Here is a 20,126-nt window from a genome sequence, read left to right on the forward strand (position 1 = left end):
GCAAAGCTAAAACTGCGCCTGTTTGCAGGGCAAGTTTTATGTCAATAAATGCTTTATCTGCCTCTGGTGTCCATTCTATTTCATCTTTCAGAGCTAAGTGTTTGCCATAGATCAGGTTTTGCAAAGGTTGGGCCAGCAGTGCATATTCAGGTATCCAACATCTGCAAAAGTTACAGAGACCTAAATAACTCATCATTTGTTGTTTGGTGACAGGCTTAGGAGCATTTTGTACAGCTACTTTTCTGCTGTCTAACAGCTGTCTGCCTAGTCCTGTCAGTCTGTGGCCAAGGTACGTTACTTCTTGGCTCCACAATTGCAATTTATGCTGTGAGACTTTATGGCCTTGCTCTGCTAGATGTTGCAAAACTGTGTGTGTTTGCTTTGCAATCCATCTGTGTGTAGCCTGTAATCAAAATATCAACGTATAGCAGGAATTTACCTGGGGCAGGAAGCGTGCAAAATGACATGGATTTTCTCAGAGCTTTTCTGGAATCCCCGAGGCAACCCTATATAGGTAAACTTCTGGTTGTCAAAAGTGAATCCAAATAGCTTTTGTGAATCTTGATGTAATGGCACAGAGAAAAACGCGTTCGAAAGATCTATAACTGAGAACCATTGTTCTCTTGGTGTCACTTGATTTAAAATTGTGTGTGGATTTGCCACCACAGGTGGAATTTGTTCTGTTATGTCATTTATTGCTCTAAGGTCATGTACTAGTCGATATTTCCCCGTGTTTGCTTTTTTCACTGGGAAAATCGGAGTGTTACAGGTTGTTTCAGTTGTATTTACTAAAATGCCTGGTTTTTCCATATCTGCAATTACTGGCCTGATCCCTGTTTTTGCTTCTGTGCTTAAGGGATATTGTGGTTTAACTGGCCTGTAAGTTGTGGTAGTTTTTACTACAACTGGATCTGCTAGATCTGACAACAGAGTGTTTGTGTTCAGAGCCTAGAAGTAATCGTTCTAGGTTATACACGTCCGTGTTTCCATTGCTCTTTGCTTCTTCTTTGTGTTTTTTTGTTCATTACGTTTATACCTGAGGCATTCCTAGATACCCCCTAGTTTTTCAAAGAATTCACACATCTTACATATTTCAACTTTGAAGTTAAAGTTTTCTTATTTTTATCTCTCTCTCATACACATATGTATGTGTGTGTGTGTGTGTGTGTGTATATATATATATATATATATACATATTTTTTTTTTTTTTTTTTTTTTTTTTAAAACTTTGAATTGCTCACAGTTTACAGCTCTAAAACTGGGCATTTGTAAATCATGTACGTGAATTTGCATATGTTGCTTTTGCAGTGTTTCAGACTCCTGCACAATTCTCCGCTTAAGCAGTCAGTTTTCTTTCCCAAATTTGCTAACCCAAACTTTAAGTTCCCACCTTATTAACAGCAACCCTTGTCCTCAGACACAAGTTAGGGCCCACTTGTCAGGTTTATGGAGACATGGCGCTGTGAACAATTCAACCAGAAACTTGCTTTGACATGTCCAGTCATGTTAACCTATAGGTTTCTTCCGACCGCTGCACCTGGAGAATTGGTCCAGGTCTGTTTTGCTCCTAAAGAAACACAAGACATTTTCATTATTATCCTGAGCACTTAAACTACCCGTTTCCCTCTCTCTGGTCAGAAATACCAACTCATGTTATGTGTATAAGTGTAAGCAGGTCTTCATTACTTTTCCTATGCATGTTAATGTTCAGTGAGTGTGAGCTGCTTCCTTCATTGCCTCTGTATGTTATTATCAGGTTTAATTCATGCATCTTTTCACTGATTTCTTAATTCAAAACCATCTCACTTCTGATTTTTTCCAAAAATAATTTCACATGTAACAATTTGTGTATGTGTGTTTCCTTATTCATTGATAGACAGCTCCCTGTGCTGTCCTCTATGCAGCTTCTGCTCTAAAAACAAATAAATAAAAATGTTTAATTCGCTCATTAGCTTAGTAGTGTCCACATATTTAAATCAGCTTCTCAATCTTGTAGCTTTAGCTATTATCTACAGGGTTTGGCTTATTAGTTGTCATTATAAATGTGCTCTACATCTCAGTAATATTTATCTAGGATAAATGACAGGTTTTCAAGCAGGGTAAGTGCCTCTATGCACCTAATTGGTTTAGATATTGCCTTTATTTTCTTCATCTCATATGTCATTATACTGAGTTTGAGCAAACCTTAAGCTTGATGCAGACTACTTCATAACAATTATCCATCTCACATCATACTTACTAGGATACTTCTTGTCATTATTATATTTTTATTAATATTATCATCTTTTTCTTACTATATAATAACAACAGTATATTACAACATTTTATCAGTGTAAATCACTATACTACTACTCAGCCAATTTAATAGTTAGGATCATCTTACTCAGCAAACAGATAATTTAGAATTCATCCAATCTGTACAAATTTGCTTTTTCTCTTAACAGGTTTGTGCCTACTTTTTAGACTGGTCCTCTGTTTGCCTCATCTCAGATCCAACCTTCAGTCACATTCATTCTCTCTGTTGCATGCCGAAACAAGCAGTTTATTATTATTTCTATATTTTATTTTGTATCCATCAAGGGCTTAGGGTGGGCTGCAGTCCCACCCTCACCCAGGCTGGAGACATTTACCTTTTCACACACTTTCCTTGGCTGAACAATGACACAGCCTTAATCTACCTTATGCATCTCTCTTTTTTATAGAAAAGGTTTTCATGTGAATGATTTCCTTTTATACAATCTGGGCATGATCGTCATGCCAACTATATTTCATTGTTTAGTTCTGTTTGTAAGGTTCCTCTTAAAATAGTTACTGCAGAGGGACTGCAAACTATTTGGTTTCGTTTTGTAGAAGATTTCTTTACTAGGTATTTTATTGAGTTAAATATACAGACAGACCCGTGAAGCTGTCACTGGCACGAAGAATGAGATAAGTTATCAACATCAGGCTTCTACTTTCAAGCGATTCTTGAAAGCGGTTGTCGATTTTACGTGATGACGCACAACTTAATTTCTCATTCAGCCAGTACGTGAGCTATCAACGGTAAACAATTCAGTGGAGTAGTTCAGCCACCTTAATGTGCTGTTAAATCAACTTACTCCACCAACAAAACAGTAAAAACAGTTTATGCGCGCAATTTCTATCCTATGTTAGTTGACACGTTCCGTACACTTATTTACTTTCCAGTAAAGTTAGACTTCCAGCCTTTTTTAACTGCGAAACGAGTGTCTATTACACTACCAGTTTCGTCTTACAGGCGAGTCTCTTATTCAGACTACCAGCTTTTTTTTAACCGCGAAACGAGTGTCTATTACACTGCCAGTTTCGTCTTACAAGCGAGTCTTAAAACTGCCAGTCCCCGTAGGACGAGTTTTCTTGGAACAGTGTCACCCTAAACACCGATAATTTTACGCAAGGTGTGTCAAATGTGGAATAATCACCTGGCTTCGCTGTTGCCGGCCTGTCGGGCGTCCACCTTCAAGCCCCAGCGCCGTGAGCCTGTATAACGTCGGCCAGGACCCGAATTTGTTAGGTGACGGCTGTGTGCGGACAGGGATAGGACCCAAGATGCAGACTCCAGAGAGAAACTTAAACCAAAACAGCTTTAATGCTGAACTCAAACATAACATAACTGGAAAAAGGTCAAAAATAAACTAACACCGGCGGATTGACAAAACACACAGCAAAATAAACGGTAGATCGCGACACGGACACAGAGAAACACAGGGCTTAAATACACAGAAGGAGCAATCAGGGAATGAATAACAGGAGGGAAACACAGCTGGGGCAAATCAGAACTGACGAGACAAAAGGAAGCGTAAACTGAACACACTGAGATAAGACAGAGACCTTCAAAGTAAAACAGGAAACACATAACACAGACTCACATGCAGGCACTACAGAGGGAACAGAGACGTGGGACCAGGGCAGACACAAACACTGACTGAACACGGGGATATAGGAACTAAGGATACACAGAGACGCGAACTAGACAAGGGGATACAGGTGATAGGTACAGTAGTATGTCCATGGATAATAAGACCAGACTTAACAATCTGGTTAAAGTGGCGGGCAAGATTTCAGGGAGGTCTCAGGTCCAGCTTGTGGACTTTTATAACAGGCAGGTGCTGAGGAAGGCAACTTCTGTCCTGTTGTGCTCAGATCATCCTCTCTTTAACGATTTTCAACTGCTTCCATCAGGTCGTCGTTATAAAATGACTGCAGTGAAGACAAAGCGACACAAATTGTCGTTTGTACCTAGTGCTATTATCTTAATTAACAACACTAAATTGTAAGTGTTGTTGCCATTGCACATTGCACTTTTGTCGATGGAAAATCTAGGTTGTTTTATCAGGCTTATATTATATTATAGAATTTTTTTAATGAGTGTACGTGATGTGTTGGTTGTATGTTTGTTGTTTGTTTTGTTTTGACATACTGCGAATCAATTTCCCATCAGGGACAATAAAGTTACCATTGACCATTGAGGGGAGACAGAGCAACTAAAGAAGACAGAGACATAAACCATAAGACAGAACTCAAAGAAACCAAAGACTAAAAAGTATAAATAATATAATAAACTCAAATACCCTGGGTCAACGACCCAGGCATCCTAACAGAATTTTAGCGTCCCTGGACTTTCAACCCTTACTGGAGGGCGCTCTGCAGAGACTTCGACGCAGGCTTGTCACGGCGTCGGGACTTGAGGAAGGATACCACTGTGAAATGGAGCATAATATTATTATTAATACCAGTCCATTAACGGCTTCGAAGGACCAATTAAATGTCAGAGATATTCAGTTAACAAACAGTCAGGTGAATAATCAACACTGAGATACTTGAGATATTTAACGTGCTGCACAGGTGAACTACTCAGAGAGCAATCACCCCGAACTGCAGTATTCGTTTATTTTTATAGGTTTCATCGTCAATATGCAAATATTATCACATTTCCTGTTATGCAGGTCCTGATGCTGTCTGTGTGCAAGCTGTGTGTGTGTGTGTCACAAAGTATGTGTGTTGCAGGTCAATTTCTAAGATTAATATAATGCAAGTCAACTTCTGCGGATATGTATTTCTGTACTGGTCTCTTGTCAGTGTCACAGGGTCAGCTTCCTGTTTCTACAGAAAACTGTCTGGTGAAATATGTATAACATAACTTTTGAAGCATAAGCAAATAAAACAATAAAAACTCCCTAACATTACCTATGAAATATCGTAACTTAACTATCTTAATATCCCAAATATTTTAGACCGCAAATATATAAACTTTTAAACACCTTTACCTGAAAATGGGGAAAAGAATCGCGAGGGTGACTTTCACTTGTTTCTCTCATGCAGTTGTTTATTGCAATGAGGAGAGCGCGCGAAAGCCCCCTAGTGGAGAATAGACTACTAATTACTAATCGATCCCAGAAAAGGCTTACTAGACGCAGAGGTCCCTCCGGCACACTGACCTCCAGGTCTGACTGAGCGGGTCCCTCCGGACCTCCGAGGTCCTCCGGTGGCAGGCTCGCCGATCTCCTGTTCCAGCTCGCCGAGCCCCTCCGACTGCGGTGCGGGCTCTCCCCGCTCGCCGAGCTCCTCCGGCAGCTGCGCTGGCTCCTCAGCTAGTCCATATGATGAATGGATTTCTTCAATCTCTGCTCCAATTACATCATAGGTATGGCTGCCTCTAATTCTCTTGCATGCTAGAGCGGCCTTGTTGCGTTGTAATGTGGAATTAATCCAGTGAACTGTTACACCCATAAAACTTTTATTATTTACCGTCCAGATGTCAGCAGTGGTGGAAACAAACTCTGCCTCTTCGAGTGTAGCCTTCAAGTTAGAGTTCATTTTGTCATATTCTCTCTCAAGGTATCCTACAAATGACTTTCTCTGGGGCAGCTTGACACCACTTTTAGTTGGTATTTTTTCTATGATGCGTCGGAATGATTCAGAGTCAACAGTGGAAATCGGCAACGTCCTCGACGATATAAGCAGCGACGAGCTTCTTCAGTTCAGCGGCACTAAGTCCTGTCGCTCTTACGTCTAGTTTAACCTGTTTAGCAGGAGTGGGTCCATCTGAGGTTTGCCCGGTGGAAGTAGATGTGGTAGCCACAGCGGTCACGTCAGTGAGGGGATCCTGGGGGTTTTCTGTCAATTTAACATTCTTGTGGCAGCGTGCTAGGTGCTTGCTCAGGTTGGAAGTGGAATTTTTCGACGTAGAAAAAAGTTTTCTTCCGATGCAGAGTGTACAACGTACGCTTATGTTTTTGTCGCTTTTTAAAGAGTCAAATTCAAAGTAATGTCGGTATTTCCAAATATTAAATGCTGCACGATCGTATTCTATCCCTCGCTCCATGTTTTCTATTATTGACACACGAGCTACCACAGCCGTCGCACTCGCTTACGTCACTGTCATGAGACATTCTCGCAAAAAATCACGGTTTTTGTAATGCAGTAACGCAGCATTCCTATGGGAAAGTAACGGTAATCCGTTTTTGCAATAGTAATCCCTTACTTTACTCGTTACTCGAAAAAGTAATCAGATTACAGTAACGCGTTACAAGTAACGCGTTGCCTCAGGCTTTAAAGATCTGTACGAAATCCAACAACTCAATTTGTATCATGTCATCTCAATGAGAACAATCTAATAAGAGTGGTTAGTTGCTGAACTCACGGAATTCATAACACCGCATAAGATTTCAAACTACAGGAAAATCACTGGAGTTATAAGAGGCAGACAACGACACACACACCCCATGCATGCTATTGCTATTTATTGTGGATTAACCTGTCAAGGGCAAGAACAAAAGAATTCTGCCTCAAATACAGGAAATCATGGCTTTCCTGTATTTCCTACATTGTTGGCATGCTGGTTAGTGCTGTTGCTTGACAATAAGAAGCTCCTGGGTGCAAATCCACAGTCTGGCTAGTTTGCAGTGGTTTCTCTCTGGGTATTCTGGTTTCCTGCCACAGTGAAAAGTCATGCAGTTATTAGAGCTAGGTTAATTGATGATTCTAAATTATCCATGAATGTAAGTGTAAACGGCTGTTTGTTTCTATCTGATAGACTGGTCAGCTGTCCGGGGTGTACCCTGCCTGGTAACCTGTCACTTCAGGGTTATTTCCCAGCCCTGCTGTAACCAGGATAAAGATAAGAGGATGGTAGTTGTTGTAGACCCCTTCAATTTTTATGGTAACCATGATCTAGACTTTCTTGAACCGCATGCAATATGAAGACAACATGTAGTATTTAAGTGACCAAGTAGTATTTGGATAAAAGTTACTGAATAGTGTTGAAATAAACTGACAGAATTGGGAAGGATTAAAATATTCCAGGAGCTCAACTTACTCCATCTGAACATGTTTCAATCGTGTTTTATGAACACAAAATGCACAGGTTTACTGAATATGAAAAGGTTGTGTTGATTTAACTCAGTTGTTTAAGTTTCTGCCAAAGCAAAACATTTGTGTGCAACCAGTGTCCACTATTGAATCAAGTAAATCCAACATGGTTTTTTTCAGTGCAAAAAGGAGTTACAATACCTGTATTCCTACACAATATTGTCCCGGGAGGGAGAAAGACTTTCTGGTAAAGTTTTGATTGATTTTTGGGGTTTTCTTGACACTAGGTTGATTTTATCAGTGAGGTTTGGATTGTTTTCTTTCTCTAAGAGAGAGAAAGATGGTTTTATGCTTGGACATGTTTGCAATGGGCCCCAGTATTGGTTATTATATGAGTATTTTATTGGTTACGTTTGTTTTTGCCTTTGTTACAGTGCACTGAAATAAGAAAATCTGAGAGGTGTGATCCACCGGTGGTGATATTTTGGTATTTTGTGAGTTCCTGATTTAACAAATCAGCTCTTTAATCCAGGCCTGAGAGATTGAACTTTAAAGCGCTATAAAATATTCTTACTGGAAACAGTCGCAAAGTATTTTTCCCCATGATTATAATGGGCTTGGGAGAAATTCACTTATATGGGACATTGATCACATGAGAAGTCCTGAGCCTAAAAGGATTGCAGCGAGTCAATCCAGTCTAAAAAACAAGGAACTGTTTTCCTTTAAAATGATGACGTCATCTTGCTGGTGAGGAAGGCTCGAATAGGTTGCGCGTGAGACTCCATTATCAGCAATATCTGGTATGAATGTGTGTGGATTTATGCATGTGTCTGGATGGTGATGGACTGAGGACTAAAACTTTTAACTGACTTGATATTGAGACAAAAACGGTACTGACTTTAGAATTAGTAAATGTCCACAAACAATTCACCCAGCCTGTAAAAGAAGGGTGGATGTTTTGTCTTGCTTTGTTTTGTTTTTGCAAGAACAGAAGGATGACAGAGACTAAAGGGGGAGGCTGTAGCTTCACATGAGTGTGAACTGCAGACTTAACCCTTTGGTTGCTAATTTTGAGTTACTGAGGTCTGCATTAAGAAAATTGTGTTTTAGTAGCTGTGTTTCGATTAATGTATCACAGTATATTGTTGGGAATGTTAAATGCTAAAGGGAAGAAGAGGTTTGATTTCACTCATGACTGAACATTTTATTATTAACCATAGCAGGCCACTGTAAAGAGTCAATTAACTTTTATAGAGGAAAAAAAAAACTCTATTCCCTGTTATCTATGGATAACAGGGAAATGGTAGGCTTGTCACATTCAAAATGGAGATATGTAACAATAAACACTGGTCCCCGTCATTTAGGTCCTTTCATTGAAATAGTCAGCAATTTAAAAGCAGGATAGAACCGACAGGGACATGTGATAGGAGGTGGTGCTGCACAAGAACAAGAGCAAAATAAAGAAAAATTATTGTGTTTAGCTTTGATAAATTCAAATTAAAATGTACCATTACACTCAGAGGATCAATATGAAATTCAATATATGCTAATTTTGTATGAAGTACATGACTGATAACTGTTCTGTCCTGAGCTTTTGTTTTTACAGCTAACTTTCACTTATGGTCAAATTCTCAAAATTTGACCCCAAACTTGAAAATTCTTCAAACATTTAGAGACAGAGTGGATAAACATAATGTCGCAAACCACATAAGGATGGAGCATTTGAATCGATAAGATGGTGAAATAACACGCAGTAAAATGTTGATCATGTTGATTATGTTTATTCCAGGGTGCAGAGCAAGGTTATTATTATTAACGAAAAAAATGAAACAACGAAAACTAGAAGTGAAAAAACATTTTCGTTAACGGAAATAAAATAAAAACAAAAACAGGAAAACTAACTAAAACTGTAATGAGTGTTCACAAAACTAACTAAAATTAACTGAATTTATAGCAAAATATGTTTAGTTTCATTGATGTGTGTGTGTCCTACAATAGTCAAGGGTGAAAATGAAGTTTAGTTTCCAGATTTTTTCTTGCTGTCTCATTATGCCAGCAGGTGGCAGTACGTTAGTCGAGTCGTCTGTGTTGCTGCTCCGTCCACGCGCAGAATCATGTCAGGAAAAGTCGGGAGAAAGCGCCAGAGTCCAATTTGGGATTACTTTGAATATGACTCTGTTTTGGATAAAGCTAATGTCTGGTAGTGGAAAGAGACAAATTATGAGGGACATTTATAAAGGGAAAAATCCCACAAACTTTAAAGTGCACTTGAAAAGCTCACACAAGAAGGCTAACCTAGCTTACCTTGAAAAGGTAAGGGAGCACACTCAACCCTCATCCCCAGAAAACAGAAGCTAACCTCATGCAAGGCAGCGTGATGCACCCCGAGACAACAGGACGGGGACATCTACATAACTGTGTGAGTCAATTGCCTTCAAAAAGATTATCAATTCACTTGAACCAAAATTACGAACACCTGGGGCGGCAAGAGTTAATAGTCTCAATACCCAAGGATAAGCAGAAGAGCATGACTGATATGATGAAACTGGGATTTTGTTGCACTTGATTATTGCAAACACAACTAAAACTATAACTGACACTAATCGAAACTAAACTGAAACTAAGGATTTTCAGAAAATAAAAACTAGACTAAACTAGCAAACAATTGGTAAAAACTAATTACAACTGATATAAAATTGAAAATCTGAAGTCGAAGCTAAATAAAAATAAAAACTAATGAAAATTGCAAAACTATTAAAACCCTGGTGCAGAGATTGGCAAATCTGACCAGAAAATGTTATAAAATGGATTGTCGGAACAGTCAGCGTTAAAGTCACCTTTGACAGTCCAGACTAAGATGTCCGACGCCATGTTGGACATCTTCAGGGCGGAAAAGGGTTGGTGTGACCAAGGTGTGGTTTGGCTTGTTGTATGTATATTTCAAGATCATATGGCTCTGGATGGACCAGTTACCAGGGCATGGAAGGAGGACAGACTCATTAAATGGGGAGAAGGAATTTCCTGGGATTGAAGATCCTCTGGGTGAGTGGTTGACTGAAAGCATGCATAAAATAAAAGCTATTTTTCGTTATTGATTGGTAATACATTGATAATTGGCCACATTTACAACTGTATTGACTTGTTGTGGACGCAGTCTACTTCATGTTTAAGCACTCTAATTAACAGATTGAACATAGAGACATTAAAGGAAGAGTATGCAGCGCCACCCTGTCAGATGCCAGTCACGGTGGGGCTCAGTGATGAATCAGGTGAGCCGGATTCATGGCTGAAAATTCTCCTGGGCTGCTCGCATGGAAATTAACAAAATCAACATGAACATTGCGGATCCCCATCACGGCGCCAGCTGCACGCCCAAGGCTGGAGCTGAACAATCACTCCCTGATAACGACTGTGTTACGGCTATTCTTCCCATCCCATGCAAGGACACCTGGATTGGCTGGAGGACTGTTTACTTAGCCTGATAGGCCGAAGGACACTGTCTCAGCTGAACTATGGACACGCACACACATACACTTACACTGATAGGCACTCACTCATCCCCCCTCCCTTTCCAACACCTTCGATGCTTGTTTCCTGTGAGGGAACACGGCGGGTCTGTGTGCCGCGCTGGAATGGTAGCGCTGTGCAGGGCGGCTGCTGTGTTCGCTTCGGATTACTCCTCACCCCCCACCCACCCCTGTGGCTTGTCATGTCTTCACAATGTTGTGCTGTGGTCATTTATGTGCTTTTTTGTGCAGAGTTTTTCTGTTTCCTGTTCTGATGCTGTCCTACCATGGAAGCACAGCATGAGTAGGGGTCTCTTTTTTTCCTCTTGTACTTTCCCCATTGTAGTGTACATTTCAATGTTTTTTTTCTCTGATTCTACCAATCTCCGACCTGTATCCCCATGTAATGTTTGTGCTATATGTGTAAGGTCGGGGGGGGGGGGTCCCATTTCACTGCAGGGCAACCTGCATGTGACGAATAAAGCTTTGATTGAATCAAGACAAAGATTCCCCTGCTGTGGTCAGTGAGGGAAAAGCAGGGGGAAATAAAATTTAAAAGAGGCATTTATAAACGTTTATGTGTCAAGTTTATAAACAGGATAAAAGGGGTGTTTTACTGTTATTTCAGCATCAGCATTATTGTTACATCAGAATCATATAACAAGCATTGCATTGATCATTTATTGAAGCTTTTGACATTATACTAACATTTGTGTTCCAGTGATTGTTATAACCTCAGGTTAATCTTCTATTTACGGGTGTCAGGATAATCATATGATCTTTCATTGCAGGTGTAACCATGATCATTTTTATACATATTGCAGTTTGTTGCTCATTATAGAGTTGTGCTCAAGTTAATAAGGGTTAAAAGCTACAGTCAACGCGATGTTTGGCTGATCTATGGACTGGAGTGACTTCGAGCATAGAAGGCCGCACGCACTTACATGACACTGATATCATGCTTTTCTTTGTGATCTTTTATTCAGTTATATCTTTTGCTGAGTTTTAAGTAGTGGCAGTTAATTAAACGACATTCATTTAATATTTCATACTTGATTCAGAGCATTACACACAGATCAACTTAACAATCTGGAAAACCTTGTAGCTGCATTGTTGTGTCTCCATAAGGGACAGTTGGCTCCAGGAGATAGGTGGGAGTCAGTGCCTGTCCTCGAGGAGGAGAGAATCTTCCTTTGCTGTCTCAGAAGTAGTCAACAGGTCCATATTGAAGTGAAGTTCGTATTATTACAGGTTTTGTTTCTTGGCAATTCTGCGGATGCAGGCTCTGAGCGGAGCCGGGAGTTGAACAGATCTAACATGACAATTAAATTGATTTCATTCCCTAACACAGGATGACAGGACTGGAGCAACGACACTGGATAGGAGAAGGTCTCATACTTTCTAAGATATGAGGTCACTAACCTTTTCTTTTAATTTTCTAGCTCCATTGATTTGACACATGGGAATGTGTCAAAAAAGGGGGGGAAGTTGAGTTTTAACATCAAACAAGGGTTATATGAACATTTTTATGACTTCATTTGTGTTTTAATAACTTGGGTATGGTGAAGCTTAAGCTAATAGTGACCCAAGAGGTTTCCGGACTTTTTTAGAGATCCAGTGAGAAGCATAAATCATTATTTCCATGTTTAAGCATTAATCATTGAAATGAACTGAATAGCGTTTAGAAGATAAAATGCCTGTGTTCATGAGAAGCTGAGTACCACACTGGAGTGGAAACCGTGGGACAGTAGGCGGAAGCAAACACATGATTTTTGGGGGGCAAATGTTAGGATTAAAAATGGCTAATTTGTTTTTGATGTCTTTTGTTAAAATGAGTGGTTTTAATAATTTTCAGACACACCTTGCAAATGTGCTTATAATGAGTTGGCACTTGGTCTTTTGAAGGTCATAAGCTTTGTTCGGCGTGATGGTCCGGACTGGGATATTGCAGGAAATGCCTTGAGTGCAGAGGGCTAAATGCAAACACGCTTACACACACATAGGAGATGATTAGAATAAGTCCCTGGGACATTCTGAATATTCTAAACCAATTCTGAATCACCACAAGGTCAGTAGATAACAACATTAGATTATTAGAGCTAGGAAGAGAGGTGTTTTGGTTTTCTGTCTCTTACAGAGAAACGAACGGACACCAGACGAGGTCACAGATATACGAGGATCCTTCGCAGCAGAGACAGACGCAGTGACTGCCGAGACACCAACTGGGTTCAAGTGTCATGGCATTTGGGCTCCGATTAGTCACCTCAAAAGGATGGATCCCATAAACACAGCAATAACCATGAAGGGGTTGGCGGAAATCCAGGAACACCAGATCAACGAGGTTCGAGAGGCTCTTGGGCAAAAGGGGGACACGTTCCTGTTCCTTTTTCTGGGGGATACATAGGAAACACAGAACCCGAGGATACACAGATCGTTGTTTGAAATCGGGGCAGAATAATCCCTTGATCTGTGCAACGACTTAAGGGTTGTCTAACCCCTGAGGTTGAAGAAAGAAGAGCAGAGGATCATCCAACTGGAAGGCACTGGTAGCTGCAGCAATAAAATAAAGGCTAAAAGCTCCTTGGACAGAGGTTCTAGTCTGAGTACGTCTGAAGGGTATAAGGTAGCACCAAAATAAAGCTGTGGGAGAACTGGGGAGTGTCATCTGTACCTGCTATTGTTGTAATAATAGTTTTTCTTGCATCTGAACTGCGCAAACACAGAGGTCATCTCACATATGGTTCGCCCAACAGGGGGACAAAGGGCCTCAGGAGTGAGAAGAAATAAACTCAGCCACACTGGATTACAGGGTGTAGGTGAGCTCTTTATTCTAAAGAGCTCATCAGGGGGAGTGTGAGGTTATAATATTATTTTATGCCGTGTTAGACCCCTAATTAAAGATTGTGAATTATTATGTAGTCTTAGTTTGCATTATTCTCCTGAATTAGAAGAAGGTGGTAACTATTGCATTTGTTAAACTGATTTGCATTACATTAGACTGCTGATTTATTGTGAATGAATGATATTGTTTTATGATGCATTATACTGCTGAGTTATAAGAAATACTGTTCGCAGAAAGTCATCGCCTTATTTGTCTGATTAGAAGAGAACAGAATATACTGGAGTTTTCTGCCCCATCTCAGCAGGAGCAGATAAACGGGGAGCCAAGGTCGTAGCTTAGGCGCCGTGTGAGAGAAAGCATGTGAATGTTTAAGCTTTTATGATAAGGTGGGGGCCACTAGAGGCTATAAGAGTTTGATCAATGCTCCACCATTTTGAGATCTGAGGCTGTCTGCGTACAGTGTCCATCTCCCACGCGTGTGATCATTAAAATCATTGTTTGACTCAACCCGGCAGGTGTTCTGGGAATTTCTCCTACCCCGTAAACCGTCCTACCCGTTGTTCCTGAGCATGTGCGCGCATGCGCACAACACAAAAAGGGAAGCTAAGCGCATCCGGCTGTGATTTCACGCTACTCCATTGTCATATTTGCAGGAGAATAGGTAAGTAGTAAGTATTAGTACTTTTTATTGACGTTGATACTTGATTTTTTAAGCCTTTGTGATTGTTTGTCAATATTAAAGTGAAGTCACTATCTGCTTTCTACACAAAACTGTCGAATTTGCAGATTCAGTGAAGTCTGCTGTCAAGTTACTGGACACGTGGTATTTGCACAACACTTTTGAGTCCGCAGCTTCAGTGTTTTAAGGCTGTTTCGGTAATGTCGTTATTTAATAAGTTAAATTATTTGCATTGTCAACTGCACATATTGAAGCTCATAAGAAAATGTTTACTGACATTCGTAGATATGGAGAAGAAGTGGGAAGAGATTTACGCGTTCATTTCTGCGGGCTCCTACCCTTCAGGATATGACAAGGCTCAGAGGCAAAACCTCAGAAGATATGCCTCAAAATTCAAACAAAAGGGTCAGTAATTTATTGTTAATACTAACAACTCATATATGTGGTTAAATTAATTTCTAAATATATATTGTTTTACTGATTAAGATGGCGCCGGTGAGGTCGGCTGCCGTCACGACTGCTCCGACCACTTTTTCTTTGTCTTTGTTTTTTAAGTTAGTTTTCAGCGTTTCTAAATCGGCAAAATCATCTCCATTGGGTACACTAGGTATGACAGTGACACTCTTGTTTCTATTGGTATACAATGTACTCACAATTCGAAGTTTTTAACTCCGGATCCGAGCTGGCCGAGTGAGATCTCGAGGGAGAACAAAGGGAAGCGGCGGCGGCCTAGAGGGAAGCGAGCCGGCGTCAGGAACAGGCTGAGAGCTCGTGCACACCGCACACCTCTGCCTAGCATCCTGCTCGCCAACGTCCAGTCACTGGAGAACAAGCTTGACGACCTCAGGGCCAGGATAAAGTTCCAGAGAGACATTCGGGACTGCAATCTCCTCTGCTTCACCGAGACATGGCTGAACCCAGCGGTGCCGGACCACGCCATCCAGCCGGCCGAGTTCTTCTCGGTTCACCGCATGGACAGGACACGGGACTCGGGGACGTCAAGGGGAGGCGGCGTGTGTTTAATGGTGAACAACAACTGGTGCAACAGTGCGAACGTTGTTCCTCTCACACGCTCCTGCACACCAAATCTGGAACTACTGTCCATCATGTGTCGTCCTTTTTATCTACCTCGGGAATTTACATCGGTCATTGTAAGTGCCGTTTATATTCCACCACAAGCGGACACGGTCACCGCCTTATGCGAGCTGCATGAGGCACTCACACAGCACCAGACACAACACCGGGACGCTGCGCTTATTGTGACGGGGGACTTTAATAGCGCCAACCTCAAACGCGCAGCGCCGAACTTTTATCAACACATCACCTGCCCCACCAGGGGTGAAAGGACACTGGACCACTGCTACACTACGGTCAAGGACGGCTACAAGGCACAATCCCGCCCCCCGTTTGGCAAATCTGATCACGCCGCCATCTTCATGCCAAAATACAAACAAAGGCTGAAACAGGAAGTTCCGGTTCAGAGGAAGGTCGCGCGCTGGACGGATCAATCGGTGGCCACGTTACAGGACGCACTCGATGACGCAGACTGGGGCATGTTCAGAAACAGCTCCGACGATGACGTCAACGTGTTTACGGAAGCGGTTGTGGGATTCATCGGGAAACTAGCGGATGATACCGTGGAGACAAAGACTATCACAACGTTTCCCAACCAGAAGCCGTGGGTGGATAAAACCATCCGCGATGCTCTGAGATCCCGCACTGCTGCCTACAACACGGGACTCATGACGGGGGACATGGACCCGTACAAAGCCGCGTCATATAACGTGCGGAGGGCGGTGAAAGAGGCGAAGCAGCGCTACGGGAGGAAACTAGAGTCACAACTCCAACAGAGTGACTCTAGGAGCCTGTGGCGGGGACTAAGGACAATAACGGACTATAAAGCACCAACAACCGGTATGACGAACGCGGCCGTGACTTTGGCAGACGAGCTGAACACTTTCTATGCTCGCTTCGAGGCTGCAGCTAAGGTCTCCAACAATGCTAGTGTTAGCGGCGCTAACGGCTGCAGACAGGAAGATACTGCCAGCACCGGAAACGTGCTCGTCATCTCCGAGCATGAAGTAAGGAGAGCCTTCAAGAGAGTGAACACCAGGAAAGCAGCAGGACCAGACGGCATCCCAGGTCGTATCCTAAGAGACTGCGCATACCAGCTAGCTCCTGTGTTCACTGAGATATTCAACATCTCTTTATCTCAGTCGGTGATCCCCACATGCTTCAAAGAGTCCATCATTGTTCCTGTCCCGAAGAAACCCCACCCTGCTTCTCTCAATGACTATCGCCCTGTAGCCCTCACCTCAGTAGTGATGAAGTGCTTTGAACGCCTGGTCAGAGACTTCATCATTTCTTCACTACCAGACACACTGGACCCACTACAGTTCGCTTACCGTCCAAATCGTTCCACAGACGATGCCATCTCTCATCTCCTCCACACATCACTCACTCACTTGGACACTAGAAGGGGGAATTATGTTAAAATGCTCTTCATAGACTACAGCTCTGCATTTAATACCATAATTCCCTCCACACTCACCACCAAGCTGGAGCATCTGGGACTCAGCTCATCTATGTGTCAGTGGATCTCCAACTTCCTAACTGGCAGACCACAGGCAGTAAAGATGGGCGGACATGTCTCAGCCTCCACCACTCTCAGCACTGGAGCCCCCCAGGGGTGTGTTCTGAGCCCCCTGCTGTACTCTTTGTACACATATGACTGTGTGGCCACTACCAGCTCCACCACCATCATCAAGTTTGCTGACGACACCGTCGTGGTGGGCCTGATCTCTGATAACAACGAGACGGCCTACGTGAAGGAGATTAGGAATCTGGAGAACTGGTGCCAGAGGAACAACCTCCTTCTAAACGTCAGTAAGACAAAGGAGCTGATAGTGGACTTCAGCACTAAGCAGGAGAGGAACTACCAGACCCCCGTCATCAACGAGTGCCCAGTGGAGAGAGTGGACAGCTTCAAATACCTCGGAGTTCACATCACGCAGGACCTGTCATGGTCCTGTCACATCAACACCGTGGTGAAAAAGGCCCGACAGCGTCTCTACCACCTCAGACGCTTGAGAGACTTCCAACTGCCCTCCAAGGTGCTCAGGAACTTTTACTCGTGCACCATAGAGAGCATCCTGGCGGGAAACATCTTAACCTGGTTCGGGAACAGCACCATGCAGGACAGACGAGCTCTACAGAGGGTTGTGCGGTCAGCTGAGCGCACCGTCCGCTCCGAGCTCCCTGACCTGCACTCAATCTACAGCAGGCGGTGCCGGACCAAGGCCAGGAAGATCGTGAAGGACCTCAGCCATCCCAACAACAGACTGTTCTCTCTGTTGAGGTCAGGAAAGCGATTCCGCTCCCTGAAGACCAACACAGAGAGACTGAGGAGGAGCTTCTTCCCGCAGGCGATACGGTCTCTCAATCACACCACCACACAGTACTGACCCACACATATGGTTCTTACACACACACTGGACTTTCTGGACATTGTTTTTGCACAACACTGGTCACTATATTCTTCATTTCCAGTTAATACTTGTACAGCTGCTGTTATTGTGTATATATTTATTTATATTTAGATTTCTTCATACATTCTTATATAGTTCTATATTGTGTATTGTGTATTTTGTTGTACAGTTATTTTATTTTCAACTTTAATTTATATATTTTATCTTATTCTTCCCAGTTAAATTTACCCTTCATTCTAATTTGTGTTGTACAGTTATTTCATTTTTAACTTTAATTTATATTTTATTCCTTCCTAGTTAAATTTACCCTTTTTAATTTTTCATATTTATTTCCTATCTTATTCATAGCCTTTTCCTTTTTTGTTTTCTTTAGGTCACGAGCAGTTGTCCAAGCATTTCACTACATATCGTACTGTGTATGACTGTGTACGTGACAAATAAAATTTGAATTTGAATTTGAATTTGAAATTTGCAGGTGGAGAACTCTTTGTTGGAACCAGAAGAGTAGTAAAAACCATGGATGATGCCAGGAAGATATTTCATGAGTTTCATTCATCTCCAATTGGAGGACACACTGGCACACACAAAACGCTAAATGCAGTGTGTTCCAGATTTTACTGGTTTGGTATGACAGTTGACATTAAAACATGGGTATGTATTAACTGTTTGTACTGTTGTTAAATAGTGTTTAAAATAAGCAAATTTTTTGATATCAGTTAAAAGAGAAACTGTACACTTGCAAAATATAAATAAATATGGTCAATTAGTGATATTGTAGTGAACCTGTAGGCCTGGCAGAGATTTGAAGACGCGCACACAAACTATTGTTGCTAAATAGTTTGTTCATTAGAGAATATGTCATTAAGTGTTTTTGTTTTTTACAAATGAGAATGTTGAACATTTACGTGAACTCCATAAATATTTTTACCTTAAAGATTCTGGAATGTGACCAGTGTCAAAAAGTTGGGAAACCACTAACTGCTGTGCAACCGTTGCAGTGTATTCAGGTAAATATTATGCCCCGTTTACCCATCAAACTATGCTTGTAGCTCATATTCATAAAGGCAGGAGGGTTTGCCAACTAATTTTAACCATCAATGTTAATGTGTACATTATACAAATTGTTATTCAAATTATTAATTTGTCCTTGATAGGTGTCTGAAGTGTGGGAACTTATTGGTATAGATCTTACTGGACCTCTTCCTAAAACTTCAAGCGGCTTCCAGTATATACTTACTGCAACTGACTACTTTTCAAAATGGGTTGAAGCTTTCCCATTAAAAACGAAATCTGCATCTGAGGTAGCCCAGCACTTGTGCTCCATTATATATAGACATGGCTGCCCCAAAAGGATTTTGTCAGACCAAGGCAGAGAGTTTGTGAATGAAGTAAGTGTTAAATAATTTTCAGTTACATTTGTTAACTTTACTTCACTGGGGTCAAAGATTTTTTCTTGTGTCCTTGTATAAGAAGTATAACCTTGTCCTTATCTGTTGAAGCTCAACTCTGATCTTTGCAAGTTATTGCAAATTGAAAGAAGTGTCACAGCACCATACCATCCACAGACCAATGGTCTAGATGAAAAGACCAATGACAACATAAAAAGGTATGCCTAATTTTTATCTATCAGTTTTTAATAACATTACTTATGTTATTCAAACTTAATTGTTACTTAATAATTTATTAATTTCTTTACTTCTAATTAAACTTTCTGTCTTACTTACTGTGTTTACATATTTCTATGCCTGCATTTAGAGCCCTCCGAAAACTGGTGAATGACCAGCAGAATAACTGGGATCTGTATCTAGAGCCCACCCTGTTTTCACTTCGGTCAAAAGTACATACCACAACAAAATACACACCTTTTTTTCTGATGTATGGAAGAGAGGCAGTATTTCCATCAGAAGTGCCTGCTCAAGTGCCGGTGAGTGTTTGTCAAATTCTTTCTATGTTAGAACTAAGAATTGAAACCATTTAAGAAAAAAACCCAGTAATGTCTTTATGAATATGATATCATCTTGTTTTAATTGCTAATATCTACAAAATTTTAGATTTCCAACATCATTGGTAAATGGTAAATGGCCTGTATTTATATAGCGCTTTACTAGTCCCTAAGGACCCCAAAGCGCTTTACATATCCAGTCATCCACCCATTCACACACACATTCACACACTGGTGATGGCAAGCTACATTGTAGCCACAGCCACCCTGGGACGCACTGACAGATCTGCCAGACGACAAAAGGTACAGTGACTATGTACAGTCTGAAAGTGAAGCACAA

At 41.4% G+C, this 20,126-nt stretch overlaps 1 long non-coding RNA gene across 1 annotated transcript; it reads left to right on the forward strand.

Annotated features, from left to right (window-relative positions):
• The first annotated feature begins 18,823 nt into the window (after window positions 1-18,823).
• On the forward strand, window positions 18,824-19,607 carry LOC146675100 (uncharacterized). Its single transcript, XR_014910246.1, has 3 exons — window positions 18,824-18,851; window positions 18,999-19,232; window positions 19,344-19,607. It is a non-coding gene; the product is annotated as an uncharacterized LOC146675100 (long non-coding RNA).
• Window positions 19,608-20,126: the final 519 nt, after the last annotated feature.

This window comes from Rhamphochromis longiceps, linkage group LG3, assembly GCF_057381845.1.
Source record: "Rhamphochromis longiceps isolate RC_006_pf linkage group LG3, R_longiceps_female_GT1.1, whole genome shotgun sequence".
Taxonomy (NCBI): Eukaryota; Metazoa; Chordata; class Actinopteri; order Cichliformes; family Cichlidae; genus Rhamphochromis; species Rhamphochromis longiceps.